Consider the following 12,339-nt stretch of genomic DNA (forward strand, 5'->3'; position numbering starts at 1 on the left):
TGGTGGCGAACCCTGTTGTACTCTTTCACCACAACTTTCTCTCACTCTTACTTCCTGTTTCTGTTGTGCCTGTAATTCAAAGGGTCAGCCTTGTCACACTGTGTCACGCTGAATCTCCCCGAGAACTACGTTAAGGGTACACGTGTCTGTGGAGTGCTCAGCCATTTGCACGTTAATTTCACGAGTAGGCTGTTCCGTTGATCGGATCAACTGGAACCCTCGACGTCGTAAGCGACGGAGTGCCAACAATAAGTGAGATAAATGTGTGATGAGCTTCAGACAGTTCTTTTCTTTTACTTGCTTCGGTCATTAGACTGCAACCATGCTGGTGTACTGCCTTAAAGGGTTTAGTCGAACAAATCCACTCCAGTACTTATTTTCCATTCATGCCTGGAATGTACTTTATCGGTCTCTTTTGTCGGATATAAACAATACCAACACCTATTGTCAAATAAGGTGGAGGTGGAAGACAAACATAAATGCGCGCGCGCGCATATATGTATGTATACTCGCATCGTCGTCGTCATCATCATCGCTTTGTGTCGGACGGAATTTGTTGAGGAAAATTTGCCGATTATCTACAGTTGGATGCCCTTCCTGTCACCAACCCTCACTTGTTCCCAAATAAGGTAATATTCCCCATGACCAGACATGTTTTCACGAAAGATTGAAAACGGTCAACTGTCACATGAAATCATGGCAAGGAGGCAGAAACATGCATACATGTATGTATGCATGCGCGCGCGCACGCACGCACATTCACAAAGATCTTTTCTCTTTGGTTGCACTTTTTGAAATTTTAAAATTAAGTGAAAATTTTCTAATTTGGTTTATTGTTGGAATTTTTCATGCTGAATCTTAGGGCTTAATTCACTTGTGCCAGAAAACTTTGCCAACCAAATTCACTCACAAGGATTTGGTCGGCTAGGGGCTATAGCAGAAAACATTTCTCAGGGTGTGCGCAGTGCTAGTGAATCCACGACCACATGCTAGCGAAACAAACTTCTTAACCATGCAGTCATACTCTGCAAGTTATTTATTAGTCAAAACATGGATAAACTCATCTCTAGTATATAATGAACGGTGCATGACAGTGCAAGGGACTGGCTCCAGTTTTATGTCTTTGCAAAATTTCACCATAGAAAAAAAACACAGAAAGAAATTAATAAAACTTGCAATGTAAGTTGTTTTGATGTTTTGTTGATACAATCTGGGTAGGAATTTTATTTGTATACAGGAAATAGCTTAGAAAGATATAACAAAGCATTTTCCCGTTGAAATACAGATAAAATAGATCATAAGTTACAGGCCTTGTTTAGTTTTGTTCATTATCTTTCGGGATGAAAATGATAGACATCACAACTTTAAAATAATTTGTTTTAATACGTACTTTAAAACCGGCCATGTGTGTATACCTGTGTTTAGATCTCTACTAACACGACAGCTTGTGTAAGAAATGTGGAAACTAGTGTGAAAGGATAGTGAGAGAACAAAACCAGAGTAACACAAAAAGATTGGGAAGCAATATATAAATTGTATCATTAGAAAGAACTCTGACTTAACCATAACTAAAACACTAATCAGTAGGGTTAGCCTACCCGATATTAATTCGCTGTTGTAATGGAGCAAGAACATTTAATACTCGAATAACGGGTTCAGCCCTTGTCTTAAATAGCTTTATTAACCTCAAGCACTGTACTGAGAAGTGGAAAGGAATAGCAACTGTCATGCTCTAACTGAGCCTACTCTACTTCTACTGTGGCCACATAAGAATCTATAGACATGCAAACAGACCGAAATATGAAAAGAATACTACACGTCCAGACCGTCACATTGCACCCCATACAAGTTATTGTTGCAAATTGGGGTGTGCAATGTGATCCTCAAGTAATGGGAGGCATAGTATATAACGGGAACAACGGAAGACAGCGAGCTGACAGAAGCGTTAACGCGCAGGACAAAATGCTTAGCGGCGTTTCGTCTGTCTTTAATTTCTGTGTTCATTTTACGTTGAGGCCACTTTGCCTTTGATCCTTTCGAAGTCGATAAATTAAATACAAATTGAACACTGTGGTTGATGTAATCGGCTATACTCTCCTCCAAAATTTCAGGCCTTGTGCCTATTAGTAGAAAAGATATCTGGAATGACAGATCACCTGCATGCTATAGATCTGTTTGCTTGATGTGAACTATCTTGGGCTAACCTACCCTTCTTTAAACATCCTAACTGTTTCATTCCTCGAATGCTGTACTCTGTTCTTAACACTTCCATGAGAGCTTCGTCTCCAGAATTATAATCATTTGGAAATTTTTTTTCTACCTACGTTCTCCTAATAGATATCCAACTATTCGCCAGCAAATTCAGCCTGAATATCAATAGTGCCAGCAAATTAAGTTCTATTTTCATAATCGTTTAGCACCTTATGTATATATAATCGATGACAAGGCTTAGTTGTGTATGAACCTTTTTTAAAAATAAATATACATAATATGGCACGGTTACACCAGCTTGGGTGGAGGCGCAATGGCCCAGTGGTTAGGGCAGCGGACTCGCGGTTTCGATTCCCAGATCGGGCGTTGTGAGTGTTTATTGAGCGAAAACACCTAAAGCTCCACGAGGCTCCGGCAGGGGATGGTGGCGAACCCTGCTGTACTCTTTCGCCACAACTTCCTGTTTCTGTTGTGCCTGTAATTCAAAGGGTCAGCCTTGTCACTCTGTGTCACGCTGAATATCCCCGAGAACTACGTTAAGGGTACACGTGTCTGTGGAGTGCTCAGCCACTTGCACGTTAATTTCACGAACAGGCTGTTCCGTTGATCGGATCAACTGGAACCCTCGGAGTCGTAAGCGACGGAGTGCCAACAAAAAACACCAGCTTGTAAAATTTAAAATGCTACTGCAAGTAATGCAACGTAATAAACTAGAAGCATTGGGTTGAGATGGGAGGAACCCCTAAATAGTTGCTCAACCTAAAACAGCAACCACATCTCCCACAAATCACATCATCGTCTTAATAATAAATAAATAAAATGGATGTATACCGATTTAATGACTTTAGTCATTTGTGCACAATCGTGACTAACCTAGGTCTAAACTATTGAATACTTCCTTTCCCTAAGTGGGGCCAGTCGATTGCCAAATGGAGAATCTGGATAAACGACTTAGAAAAGCTTTTCAGCTTCCAGTATGTTGGTTGATGTGAGGATAGAACGGTGGACACGTTTTTTAAACCAAGTGACACGTGCTGCGTGTAGAAGTTTATATTGAGGATTACAAGTCCTTATTTACAAGAATAACGGGTAAAATAGCCATTGTAAGTTACACATTTCTTCCCATTGATAAGCATGTGCGAAACTAGTTTATATACCTACATACCACTTGAAAGTGTAGAAAAAAAGCCCCCAAAACACAGAAATCATGAAAGAAATTTATTATAACTGCTTTACTAGTGTGAAACTGGCAGAATGAAATATATATATATATATATATATATATATATATGACAAATTCATCTCATTTCACTCATAAGTCAATAAAAAAAACTGAAAGACAAGAGCTCAGTTGTAGACCCACCTTTATTCCTATCGTTATTTACAAAGATTCTGAGGGGGTTAACTCAGAATTCTACATAAAAGGAAAATATAAGATTTTTTTAAACGTAAAATTTAACCAGGTAAAAAACTATAATTACTCAAGAAAACCTCATAGTAAATATAGATGAAGTTTTTAAAATTCGTAACATGAAAGAATGTAGTCTCTATATATATGTATATATTATATATACGTAATGCTGGACTAACAAATAGATTAAAATGAAAGTACACAAAAATATAGAAAATCGAGGTTTGAAATGCTGATGGTGTTTTGGTTTGAATTCCGTTTCCTTTTGCACCGCCCATCGTTCATACGACAACCGGATATCCGTCCAACTCTACAGAGAGTAAGAATGGGTGAGAATAAGGGAAGGGAAAGGAAGAAAGACAAAAGCAGAGAGAGGGGGCAGTAAAGAGAGGATGATAATACCAAAGAGGGAGAATGAGACAATACGAGAGGGTGTGAAAGAGAGAGAGTAAGAGGAGAGCGTAGTGACATCACATGTAATCAACAAAACCAAATATCCTGACATGTCGTGGCTACCTTCAACGCTGTCATGTTTCTCGCCTGTCGGGAGCTATTGTTGCTTCCACTGGTCTTAATGTTTACTTCTATTCAAAATCTCATTATAGAATCCTTTTTTTTTTTAAAGTAGTTCACTGTATTTGTGTATGCTTCATCTCTTAGCCTGTATAGATATACTTCTGTAATTGTATTTCTAATCCGCGCTCTCTCCATATTATAATTTCAACCCTGGACACTCTGACCACAACGCTGCTGTGATTTCACAAATCATTATCTTTACCTCATTAATACAACAAACTCATTTCTGCAGCATATTCAATCAATTTTGTAGAAGTTCTCATACAATCACTAACACATTCAAAGTATTACAAAACACATCAGTTTATATAACGAGTGAAAAAGATACTGCTTATGTTACTCTATATATTTTACACGTTCAGTTCAGCTGGTTGACATTTCTTTTATTTCATGGAATTAATACCATTGTATACCTATTAAAATGGTGGAAATATAATTATTACGGTAAGTTTGGTGAATGTTATAAAATATATTGTGCTTTATTATATAAATATATAAGAAAAAGAACCTGGAAGCTGACATCCACTTTAAGAGGTATTTATATCCTTGAAATAATATATAAGTAGCTGAAGCTTCTTGACCGTGTGTTTCTAATTATTTGAACAGGCAGAAAGATGATTGAAAATCCTTGTGCTTCTAATAATTATATTTTACTTTTGTGTATTGAGTGCTTTTCTGGTCCGTTTGTAAACAAACGTTCACCACCAACCCAGTGTGTGTATCTATCTATCTATCCATCCATATCTATCTATGTATCTATCTATCTATCCATCTCTATGTATCTATCTATCTATCTATCCATCTCTATGTATCTATCTATCTATCTATCTATCTATCTATCCATCTCTATGTATCTATCTATCTATCCATCTCTATGTATCTATCTATCTATGTATCTATCTATCTATCTATCCATCTCTATGTATCTATCTATCTATCTATCTATCTATCCATCTCTATGTATCTATCTATCTATCTATCTATCTATCCATCTCTATGTATCTATCTATCTATCTATCTAAAATTGTGTTATGTTTATGCGAGTGGTCAATGTCTGAATTATGTATATTTGTTAATATAACGTGTGTGTGTATATATGTATGTGTATAGCTTTTTTGCTGTTTTTTTTAAAGTGTGTTGAACACTTTTTGTGTGATAAGTTTCTTAAAAATATGTTGCATGCCTTTCACATAAAATGTGACTTAATAGTTTTTGCTTGCCACAATATTTAGTTGTTTTCTTTTGGAATAATAGGATATTGCAAAAACAGAATAAGTCTTTCACTAAAATGTTTGCAGATTTTCGTTTATGTATGGTATTCAAAATAAATTTTGTGTGTATTCATGTTTCGGTATTTACTTTACAAGATTATCTTATGTTAACATTCGTTGAAGTTCTTTTAAATTGTCCTTAATTACTTTTGGTAACTAGGATATTTCGGCGGAGGTCAAGAATACGCGATCTGACATGTTAACAGTTAGTTTGGGGTTATTTAACCCTTAGCTAACGCAGCTCGGTATTCAGGCCTCTGTGTTGAGTATTTCACCCGTGACCATCCTGTTTTTATCTCCGAAGTAGTTTGTCTTAGATTACATTAATTAAAGGTGAAATTTGATATCTCTATAAGATATGAACAAGATTTGGCTGCTATTTATAACGGTTCAGGTGAATAGGTAGAGGCCTCCTCGTAGGCTCGTGCACTTTTGAGTTGTGAAGACATCCTTATAAAAATGTAAAGCACGAAAAATAATCGTAAATAATAAAGAATTTTAAAAAATTGATGGCAGTTGATTGTAATGTTGAAAAGAAAAGCGAGTAACTGAGATTTCGTTTCATATTCTTGATGAAATGAAAGCGTTTGTATTTCCCAATGAATCTATCAGAAATATTTATTGAAAGTTGATGGAATTCTATTGTTAACTTCCCATCATTGTAAATTTATGAGTGTTATCAAAACAATATTTCTCTTCACAGTCTCTCTCTCTCTCTCTCTCTCTCTCAATATGGGCGTTTATTAGTTTAACGTTAGCATATGCTTATCTTAGCAATATTTCAATAACGGCTATGACTAAGAAGCTAATTTTTAGATTTTATTGGTTTACAATGAATACAGACTGTTTTCAGGATAATTATATTGTCTCTTGCACCCCTTACTCCGTCAAACACCTTATAAAGATATACACATAGGCATTCGTTACTGCCTGGGAAAGAAACAGAATATATTTTATGTAATCTCTGAATCAGAAGGAATGCTAATGATGAGGCTTAAACTTATTAACCCATTTGAATTATGTTATCTTTTAGAAGAATGGTAATGGTACACGTGTGTGTAGCAGTGGTGTGTGGTTATCATCATAGTGTGTGCACTGAGCTATCTAGTACTCAACCTGACTCTGGTCTAACTATCCCCTCTCCCCAAATAAAAATAAAAAGTCTTTTTTTATAAATAACACAGATTGCAAATAGAATTGTCATGCAGAAACTGAGCTTTAGGTTATGCATACATTTAAAAAATAACGGAAGCACTAAAATATTTTTCCAAGATGGTATTCCAGCATGGCCACAGTCCAATTCCTGAACCAAGTAAAAAAGAAAAAGAATAATTCACTTGTAATTCCTTGATTATATCACACACTGAGCCTCTTTGCTTCAATTGCATTAGTGCATTTTTTTTATTCTGTAATTTTCATTGATGAAGAAACAGAGGCTACTTTAGTCAAGGAAATCATAAAACTGGGTGAGCATTTCAACACAACTTTCCAAGCTAAACTATTCCAGTTGGTTACTATAAACAACAGCTGATAATTGTTACATCAACAGCCCCCAAACTTCACACTTAATCTTTATATCTGAGTATCTCTGCTGGGTGGTTGGTGTTAGGAAGGGCATCCAGCTGTAAAAACTACCAAAACAGACACACAAGTCTGATGCATACTCTTGCCCGGTCAGCACCTGTCCAACTATCAACCCATGTCAGTATAGAAGGCAGATGTTAAACGATGATGATGGTGTATCCATATTAAATTAGAAAACAGATCATACAGCAAGAAAATCACTTTGCTTCAACTTAACTGCAATGACTGGAACAGGTAAAAGAATAAAAAGAAAAGAATGGGTCTCCCCATAAAAATTAAAAAAACTGAGATGTGCTGGTGGATTGTCACTGACCCCTTCGGTCAGTTGTGATAGTTGTTGTTGTTGGCACGACGTCGAGGGTTCCAGTTGATCCGATCAACGGAACAGCCTGCTCGTGAAATTAACGTGCAAGTGGCTGAGCACTCCACAGACACGTGTACCCTTAACGTAGTTCTCGGGGATATTCAGCGTGACACAATGTGACAAGGCTGGCCCTTTGAAAATACAGGTACAACAGAAACAGGAAGAGAAAGTTGTGGTGAAAGGGTACAGCAGGGTTCACCACCATCCCCTGCCGGAGCCTCATGGAGCTTTAGGTGTTTTCGCTCAATAAACACTCACAACGCCCAGTCTGGAAATCGAAACCGCGATCCTATGACCGCGAGTACGCTGCCCTAACCACAGGATGAATAGAACCCAAAACATAAGTGTGTGTATAGTAAAGGCACAGGGTCTCGTGGTTAGGGCGTTGCATTCACAGTTGCAAGATAATGGTTTCATTTCCTAGACTGGCAGTGCATTGTGTTCTTAAGCGAAACACTTCATTTCACATTGCTCCAGTCTACTCAGCTGTAACCCTGCAACAGACAGGCATCTTATTCAAAGGGGAATGTTGGCCTGCCCAGTTGGATGGCATCATTCAAAAGCTACTACAACACAAAGATGTGCATTGTGACTAGCGGTGTATAACAACATCTGGTAGTCTGGTTGATACAGTGCTACATTATTTTTAATCAGCAACAGTTAAAAAGTGACCCAAGGGCTAGGAGTTTGGTGCCTGATACTTTATTTTGTCACTGTCCCATTTTCTGCTAGTGCCAGGGCATGATGCAACTAGGTGAGCAGTGCTATCTAAAAATTACTACCACAATATAAACAGAATTAGAGCCTTCATTGTAATCCATGATTATGGTATTGAGTAAGCTTATTTATGGTAGTATGTCCGTCTTTGGTGGATATACAGCACGCCCAGAAACACGTCCCTGGTGTGTAGTCAATTTATCTAGCTATCTCAGTTATTTACTAATTATTGATTATGAAAACAGTAATAACAGAGAATGCGAAGATGGCTCTGATTAATTTGAATTTTGTTGTTGCTGTTTAACATCTGATTGAGCAGACCTGTAATCAAAGATGTTCCAACCAATATCATTTTGTCTTGATTTAAAGTGTATAAGGGGCTGCATTTTCCATTGTATTTTCAAAACATTAAAATATTATGAACTACTTGTTGTTGTTGATTAACCCCCATCTCAACCCAGATTATATAAACCTCTGATCAAAGGTATTCCATCTGTCTTTCTCTCAGAGAGTTGGATTGGATTTGAGGGTATTTGACTGCTATTTCTAACAGATCGATTGTTCACATAAAAAGCTTCCTCTTCAGCCCGAGCATTAGGAAAAGATATTTAGTTCCTGTTGTTTTTTTAGCCCTGAGTTGTTGTTTACCCCTCATAAAAGGCATTTCAGTCATGATCATTTTTAGTGGTATTTGGCATACCATTATTCAAACTAATGGTTAAAATGGACAGTTCGAGGGAAACTTGGTTAATATTTCTGATATGTTGAGTAATCCTGGTTCATTTTATTATAACTGATGTGACTCGTATCCTTTTTAGCTATAGGAAGTTAATATTTGAATTCTGTTCAAGTTTTACATTCAGATTACTTGAATGCTGTTTGCATTTAAAGTACTCATGAACTTAAATTCAACAAAATGTTGAACATAAACTGTTGTATGCTATAAAATGTAGATGTTAATAGAAAGATATCTTTTACACACTACAATTTACAAGGTTTTTTTTCTCTATTTAATATCTTAAATACAAATTACAACTGTTCTTTTTTTATATATGTTTTCCTCTGTTTATGTCAACTGATTTAAAAATAACTTTAGATAAACAAGTGTAGGCACAAAGTTTAAATGAAATGTATTTGAGCAAAACCGTATTGGTGTTTTCAATTTTATTAGTTACAGGAAAGAGGATAGTGGTCATAAACTTTATTACTCCTCTTAGTTTAAAGTGTCTGATGTTTTGTTAGAAAATCTGTAGGTCAGCATCTACAGCAAAGACAAGGAAGGCATTCCAGTTTTCTGTAAGAATGTCTAGAGTGAGATCTGGGAGATGAGATAGAAGTGGAGGTAGGTGGTTTGTGGTTTTCAAGTTTAGAGTAGTAGAGGCTAGTGTAGTAACAATAGATGGTAGAGAGAAGAAACAGCTTATCTGCGAGTCAGTGTGTGTAATTAAGTTGGTGAGCAGCTTTTTTAATATATATATATATATATATATATATAGAGAGAGAGAGAGAGAGAGAGAGAATATAAAGAAAGTCAGGAGGTATGAGATGAATGCTTATTTCACTAGTAGATATTCATAACACCTCATGAAATAATCTTCACTGATTTGATTTACTGGATTTCAACTGCATAGAACTCTACATTACACTCCTATGTGGTTTGTTGCCCGGTCTACCATAGGAGCTTTTTTGTGATTACCACTGGATTAGATAAATCTATATATTGTGTATTAAATTTGTGTGTGTGCGTATGGCACAATCCTCTTGCTTGCCAGCTCCTGTCAAACCCATGCCAGCATGGAAAATGGACATTAAATGATGATAGTTTTGTTGTTTTATTGTTGCATGGATCATGTGGGATTTGTTGATGAATTGTCTTTCCTGTCACCGACCCTCACCTGTTTCCCAGCCAAGGTAATATTTCCCCATGACCAGACAAGTTTTCATAAAAGATTGGAAACAAAAGACACTGCTTGTATGGTGGTGATGTCCATTTACATCTATCATGTGAAGTGAAGGCCAGTAGACAGTAAAACATATGGCTTAGTCAGGAAGAAAAACAGTTTCTTTAATTTTTGCAGGTTCTGTATGATTGGTGTGACTGATACAGCTAATGTTCATCTTGATTGGGCAGGAAAGGAACTTCTCAGAAGGAGCAGAGACTGTTGTGATAGCAATAGATTAGACAAGGTGAGGAGACGAGGATGACTGTAGGTTAGAAATTCTATGTTAGCAAGAGGATTATTGCTAATCTGTTAGATAGCCTTCTTTTTGGATGCAGTATAGACAATTGGTATGTTTTCATAGTATAGTCCCAGATATGGGAGCTGTATAACATTGTGAGTCTTACTAAGCTTTGAAAGAGGTGTCAGCAGCTGATCAAAGTTGAAGAATATGTTCTGACCTTAATGAAGCAATTTTTACTATTATATTTGTAGGGTTGTTTGGAAAGTTTGTTTTTGCCCTTTATCCAATCTAAATAACCTTATAGGGATGCTTTCTAGGATGTTTGTGTGTGCGTGTGTGTGTGCAAAGCAGCAGCTATTGTTGTATATTGATCATGGGAGAGTGGGGTGCAAGAGTATTACATGGAGTATTTCTGGGAAAAGATTTTTGTTGCTGTTTAGTCCCAGCTCAGCTGTCATTGTATTTTTCTAAGATGGTGGGTGAGATTTGAAAGTTTAGCTGCTATTTTTAGCAGTTTGAGTTATAGATGCTACCTTCACTCTCTTAGTGAAAAGTAAAATGTGAGTGTATATTGTTAGAAGTCACTGTGAGAAGATCTTAATTTACTGGAGGAAAAGCCTAGGGACATAACTGAACGATGTATGCACGACAGTTGATACAGGATGAGTTGCAGGTATCCCCATCCGAACATTTTGTGATGGATCAGACAGGCAGTGCATGAAATAAGGGAGTGATAGTCTATATGCAAGCAACTTTGCCAAGATGTTCTCACGACTGCTCCTGTAATTGATTTTGTTGATTTTTAAGGGCAAAATTGACTGCTGCTAAGTGGTGTGGTTGAGCAAGTCCCACTCTCACTCTGAAACTGTATATGTAGTTGCTGAAGAGAGAGAGAGAAAGAAACATGGTGATAAAGAGGTGGTTGTTTGCAGTGGTTTCCAACACCTTTGATAAGCTGGAAGTGTTGGTTGTTTTCTTCTTGGGAATAAGACTGCAATGTGATTTAATATTGTGATAAATCTTCATAGAAAGAAACAGATTGAAGAGGAGTGTAGTGAGGCTTGGAGATAACCTCTAGCACCTAGTTTGAACATAATGGAAAGGACACTCAGCATAATGAATAAACATGAATATTTGCCCACTTTATGATGTGTATGTGTGAAGTTTGAAGCAAATGAAGTGGCTTTATCGGCAGATATATTTACAAGGCCATCTTTGTTGAGGAGTGGCAGATAGGAGGGAGTTTGTTGGCTGAGTGATATAGTAAAGCATTTTCTGCTTTTCCTGATGGTCCTAGCAATGCTATGCATTAAAGCTTCATGTTTTCTTGATGGTCTTCTTGCAGGTGTTTTAGGTAGCACTAATTCAATTGAAAGCATGAGATGAAACTTTCCTTTTGTAATGGAGGGTGAAATGAAATAGAAAAATATAAAGTGTATGAAAAGCCTGTTGTGATGTTTAGGATACTTCATCGGTTGATATTAGTTAACTGAGCTAAGGGAATGAGTTTGCTAGGAACAAAGGTTGTGATTGATGCAACAAATAATAAAAATTATATTTGATCATTGAGTTAGAAGTACAGTTCACAAGGACATCTTTGAAGCTCTTACTTCCTTAAACTGAGAAGCTCATACCTACTGAAACTGACATTAGCAAGTTAGAGATTTTTTTCTTGTTTCTTCTTATTTCATAAGGCTTTCTTTGACTGTTTATCCTGTAAAATATGCTGTTGTATGTAACTGAAATTTGGAAGATATGGCCTATTCAAACAAGAATATGTAACCAACTGTTGGAGGATGTGAGATTAGACTTAGAATGTTGAAGTCAAGTACTAAATAACAAAAAATGACAGTAAGTGGAGTCATTTTTGTATAGCAGGCCTGACTATCCCTTGTCAGCATATCAAACTGAATCATTAAGATGATTACATTTGAATAAATAAACGTGTAAATGATAGACACATATGACTAGCTGTTGAAACTAATGCTGCTTTATATATATATATATATATATATATATAT

The 12,339-nt window shown here is 36.5% G+C and overlaps 1 protein-coding gene across 5 annotated transcripts in view; it reads left to right on the top strand.

Annotated features, from left to right (window-relative positions):
- The first annotated feature begins 3,951 nt into the window (after positions 1-3,951).
- LOC106884379 (protein dopey-1) overlaps positions 3,952-12,339 on the top strand; it is a 136,711-nt gene continuing 128,323 nt past the window's right edge. For 4 of the 5 annotated variants that reach the window (XM_052967989.1, XM_052967997.1, XM_052967995.1 and 1 more), the window contains exon 1: positions 3,955-4,642. The gene's annotated coding sequence lies outside the window, so the exon portion shown is untranslated. Of the gene's footprint in view, positions 4,643-12,339 lie in introns of all 5 variants that reach the window. The other variant, XM_014935736.2, reaches the window with a different exon arrangement.

The sequence above is a fragment of the Octopus bimaculoides genome, chromosome 1 (assembly GCF_001194135.2).
Source record: "Octopus bimaculoides isolate UCB-OBI-ISO-001 chromosome 1, ASM119413v2, whole genome shotgun sequence".
NCBI classification, from domain to species: Eukaryota; Metazoa; Mollusca; class Cephalopoda; order Octopoda; family Octopodidae; genus Octopus; species Octopus bimaculoides.